Genomic DNA, 5,574 nt, shown 5'->3' on the forward strand with positions numbered 1-5,574 from the left:
CAATGTTACACACCTGTACACACCTATCCTACACCTCTATACTCACCTACTATATACTAGTAACCTGTATACTCCAATGCTACACACCTGTACACACCTATGCTACCCCTCTATGTTCACCTACTGTATGCTAGTAACCTGTATTCTCCAATGCTACACACCTGTACACACCTACCCTGATCCTCTATACTCAACTACTTAATGCTAGTAACCTATATACTCCAATGCTACACACCTGTACACGCCTATCCTACTCCTCTATACTCACCTACTGTATGCTAGTAACCTGCATTCTCCAATGCTACACACCTGTACATGCCTATCCTACCTCTCTATATTCACCTACTGTATGCTAGTAACATGTATTCTCCAATGCTGCACACCTGTACACACCTATCCTACTCCTCTATACTCATCTACTGTATGCTAGTAACTTGTATACTCCAATGCTACACACCTGTACACACCTATCCTGCTCCTCTATACTCACCTACTGTATGCTAGTAACCTGCATACTCCAATGCTACACACCTGTACACACCTGTCCTACTCCTCTATTCTCACCTACTTTATGCTAGTAACCGGTATTCTCCAATGCTACACACCTGTACACACCTATCCTACTTCTCTATACTCACCTACTGTATGCTAGTAACCTGTATACTCCAATGCTACACACCTGTACACGCCTATCCTGCTCCTCTATACTCACCTACTGTATGCCAGTAACCGGTATTCTCCAATGCTACACACCTGTACACGCCTATCCTGCTCCTCTATACTCACCTACTGTATGCTAGTAACCGGTATACTCCAATGCTACACACCTGTACACGCCTATCCTGCTCCTCTATACTCACCTACTGTATGCTAGTAACCGGTATACTCCAATGCTACACACCTGTACACACCTATCCTGCTCCTCTATACTCACCTACTGTATGCTAGTAACCTGTATTCTCCAATGCTACACACCTGTACACACCTACCCTGCTCCTCTATACTCAACTACTTAATGCTAGTAACCTATATACTCCAATGCTACACACCTGTACACGCCTATCCTACTCCTCTATACTCACCTACTGTATGCTAGTAACCTGTATACTCCAATGCTACACACCTGTACACACCTATGCTACCCCTGTATATTCACCTACTGTATGCTAGTAACCTGTATTCTTCAATGCTACACACCTGTACACACCTATTCTACTCCTCTATACTCACCTACTATATGCTAGTAACCTGTATACTCCAATGCTACACACCTGTACACGCCTATCCTACTACTCTATACTCACCTACTGTATGCTAGTAACCTGTATACTCCAATGCTACACACCTGTACACACCTATCCTACCTCTCTATATTCACCTACTGTATGCTTGTAACATGTATTCTCCAATGCTACACACCTGTACACACCTATCCTACTCCTCTATACTCATCTACTGTATGCTAGTAACTTGTATACTCCAATGCTACACACCTGCACACACCTATCCTGCTCCTCTATACTCACCTACTGTATGCTAGTAACCTGCATACTCCAATGCTACACACCTGTACACACCTATCCTACTCCTCTATTCTCACCTACTTTATGCTAGTAACCGGTATTCTCCAATGCTACACACCTGTACACGCCTATCCTACTTCTCTATACTCACCTACTGTATGCTAGTAACCTGTATACTCCAATGCTACACACCTGTACACGCCTACCCTGCTCCTCTATACTCACCTACTGTATGCTAGTAACCGGTATTCTCCAATGCTACACACCTGTACACGCCTACCCTACTACTCTATACTCACCTACTGTATGCTAGTAACCTGTATACTCCAATGCTACACACCTGTACACACCTATCCTACTCCTCTATACTCACCTACTGTATGCTAATAAACTGTATACTCTAATGCTACACACCTGTACACACCTATCATGCTCCTCTATATTCACCTACTGTATGCTAGTGGCATGCATTCTCCAATGCTACACACCTGTACACACCTATCCTACTCCTCTATACTCACCTATTGTATGCTAGTAACCTGTATACTCCAATGCTACACACCTGTACACAACTATCCTACTCCTCTATACTCACTGCTGTATGTTAGTAACCGGTATTCTCCAATGCTACACACCTGTACACACCTATCCTGCTCCTCTATACTCACGTAATGTATCCTGTAATTGACGACAAATCTGTCCTAGTCCCCTGTGATTACCTAAATTATTTTCTTATGCTAGTTACTTGTACTGGTCTATCCTACTCACCTGTACTCACCTAAATATACAGTATTGTAGCTGGAGCAGCTATGGGAAAATTCTTAGCACCATCTTTGTAATATGAAACATATCAGTAAATGCAGAATAGGAATTCATGTGTTTTAGGAAAACGTCTCATCCCCCCTTCCCTGCAATCTTCATCTCACGTAGTTAATCAGACATGGCTGCAAGTGGGAATACTACTATTTATTTGAGGATTAGATGATTTTTATCTGCCGTGGCCTTTTGTCTTCCTAGCTATTTGGTTGATTTCTCTCTGCTTTTGTAAAAAGATAACGCGCTTAGCAATTTCCCAGCTACAGATAGAGCACCTGCCCCCCCTAATCTAACTCCCACTCCTCCTTCATCAGCTCTCCTCCTCCTCCTCCTCAGCTGTTGCCTGACTGCCTCGGTGTCAGCCAGTCCCTGGCGCCCCTCTGGCACTTCTCATTCTCATCATGTTGGTGTCTCTTGATGTCAGACAGTGATGGATTCTTGGTCACAGAGCAGACACTGCAAATAGGAGCAGATGCCACTTACTGCTTGCATTTACCTTACAGCACAGCGCAGAAGTGTAGGAACATCGCCTCTTCCAATTCTATCTCCAATAACTTATTAATACTGCTTAGAAAAGAACATATGTAGCAGAACTGAAGTTTCAATCTACATTTAAAGGGGAAATACAGGTTTTATTTTCAAAATACATTTTGTATTAGGTGCGCACATGGGGGTTATGTGCTGCTCCAGACTTTTTAAGACAATGGCGTGTATGTAACAGAGAGCATTATTCAGGTTTGTTAGCAAACCAAAAAAAAACAACAACTCACTAATGGGCAAAACCATGCTGCACTGCAGGCGGGGCATATGTAACATGTGCAGAGAGAGTTAGATGTGGGTGGGGTGTGTTCAAACTGAAATCTAAATTGCAGTGTTAAAATTAAGCAGTCAGTATTTACCCTGCACAGAAAATAGGATTTTAATTACCAACCGGTAAATCGTTTTCTTGTAGTCCGTAGGGGATACTGGGAATCCAGTTAGTACCATGGGGTATAGATGGGTTCACTAGGATCCTTGGGCACTTTAAGAAATTGAAAGTGTGCACTGGCTCCTCCCTCTATGCCCCTCCTACCAGAGTCAGTCTAGGAAACTCTGCCCGAGGAGACAGACATACTTTGAGAGAAGGATAGATAAGGAAAGTGGTGAGATTACGAACCAGCACACACAAAACAAGAGGAAAGCCATCATAACCAAACTTGAAACAGAAACAGCAACATCGGCGCAAAACAGAATACTTAACCAAGTAACAATGCAGGAAGAATGAAGCACCAGGCGGGCACCCAGTATCCCCTGCGGACTACGAGAAAAGGATTTACCAGTTGGTAATTAAAATCCTATTTTCATTTACGTCCTAGGGGATACTGAGAATCCAGTAAGTACCATGGGGAAGTACCAAAGCTCCCAAACCGTGTGGGAGAGTGCTGAGGTTCCTGCAGGACTGATTGACTAAACTGAAGGTCCTCAGAGGCCAAAGTATCGAACTTCTAAAACTTCGCAAACGTGTTCGAACCTGACCAAGTAGCTGCTTGCACAAAAAAAGAATTGTTGATCCTGCACCGACCTAGATTCGAAACTACATGGTATTATGTGGAAAGCCAGAAATGGACAATAATACTAGATATTAGAAATAACTATGTGTCCGTGTGGCGGTGCGCCCAGAGTAAAAAAACGGGGGGGATATACGTACAAAAAGAGAAAAGTATGACTCTTGTTTGGGCGCACTCTTGTAAAAAACTAGATGTTAAACAACAGTTGATATATCAGAAAATTAATAAAGTCTTTATTGTCTACTCTCTAAAATACAAGGGGACTAAACACAACAGATTAAACAAAACACATCCGTGGATATGTCAACTGGGGAAGTAGATCTTCCAAAATAAAGGAATGTCCAGATCTTAATTATACCTGGATAAGTGCATAATGGAAGGTAGCCACATATTAAGCTGCTTCCATCTGCCCAAGATCTGTGCAAACTGTGTTTGAATTGATGTGGCAATAAATAGGGTTACACTCGTGAGTGGGAGAGCCCACACACTGGGTGACAATTCTAGCAATAAACCACTGTAATTGATAAGAGGAGCAGCGATTGAAGGTAAAAGGGTAGGAGGATGAAGTATAAGTGGTGATACTGCTGTTGGTGTGGTTTCCACGGGGAAAAAAAGTCTCCCTACTTCACTGGGTATTCCCTAGAGGTCACCCATCTAGGTACTGACCCAGCCCACCTCCGTTTAGCTTCCAAGATCGGACGAGATTGGGCGTGAACGTAGGGGTATGGTCGTAGGAAGGTTTGACCCTGTAGCACCAATGAGAGTGCACCGAAATGGGAGGATGAATTCCTCCACGGAAATGAAACACTAAGGTTACGCCAAGAAAAGAGTGGTGGTAGATAAATATGTGAATCTGCTGTCCACGTTAGACTGAAGAGACGTGTCTCCTGAGGGGACACTCTCCCCTGAATCGTGGATGAGAGTTCACAGAAAGAAGAACAGCTGGAAAAAGTAGGAGAGAAAATATAGGGATAAAAGAAGGTGATGAGATTAGATGATTGTAGAGAGTTACAGTGGATCCCTTCAAATCTTCCCTTATTCGGATTTTAATAGAACCTGATTCAAAACATATGTGAATATACCACTATGACAGGTATCAAAGGCAAATTCCAAAGTAAGTCATGATCAAATATGTATCGCTACTTGTGTGTAGCAGATTCCAATGGCATATAATACTATTTTATACTGTGCACCAAATCTTAGTGTCACTCGCGATATTACCAGTAAATGTTTGATCAGAGCAAATATTAATGACTGACGTAGAACAATGTACGAGGAAGGCAGGGAAGGGAAAAGAAAATTGACACCCATATAGTTTTCTCATAGATAAATGCCCTCAGAGGGACAAAGGCATAAAGTACACAGTTTTAGAGTACCTCAGGCAGAGTACATGTAGAGTCACACAGCATCTGTCCTTAATTATACTTGGACGTGAGAAAAAGAATTTCTTATATACTGCACAATAAACTTAGGCAAAACAGGAATATACCATGCTCTTTCACTGAAAACACCAACAATGGTAGCAACAGAGATTCTCTCTGTAAAAGGACAACAGGCTTAGGTCAATAGAGCAGGTGAGTATTAAGTGTCACACACTCAATTGGTAGGCAGAGGGGGTACCTGCAGAAGAGGCAGGGCCACCGATGCCTGTCCCTGTTGAAAAGTTATGCAAAAGGGTACCTAAATGG

At 42.7% G+C, this 5,574-nt stretch overlaps 1 pseudogene; it reads right to left on the reverse strand.

Annotated features, from left to right (window-relative positions):
• Positions 1–4,503: 4,503 nt before the first annotated feature.
• On the reverse strand, positions 4,504–4,622 carry LOC135054353 (5S ribosomal RNA; annotated as a pseudogene).
• Between the last annotated feature and the right edge of the window lie 952 nt (positions 4,623–5,574).

The sequence above is a fragment of the Pseudophryne corroboree genome, chromosome 2 (assembly GCF_028390025.1).
Source record: "Pseudophryne corroboree isolate aPseCor3 chromosome 2, aPseCor3.hap2, whole genome shotgun sequence".
Classification (NCBI taxonomy): domain Eukaryota; kingdom Metazoa; phylum Chordata; class Amphibia; order Anura; family Myobatrachidae; genus Pseudophryne; species Pseudophryne corroboree.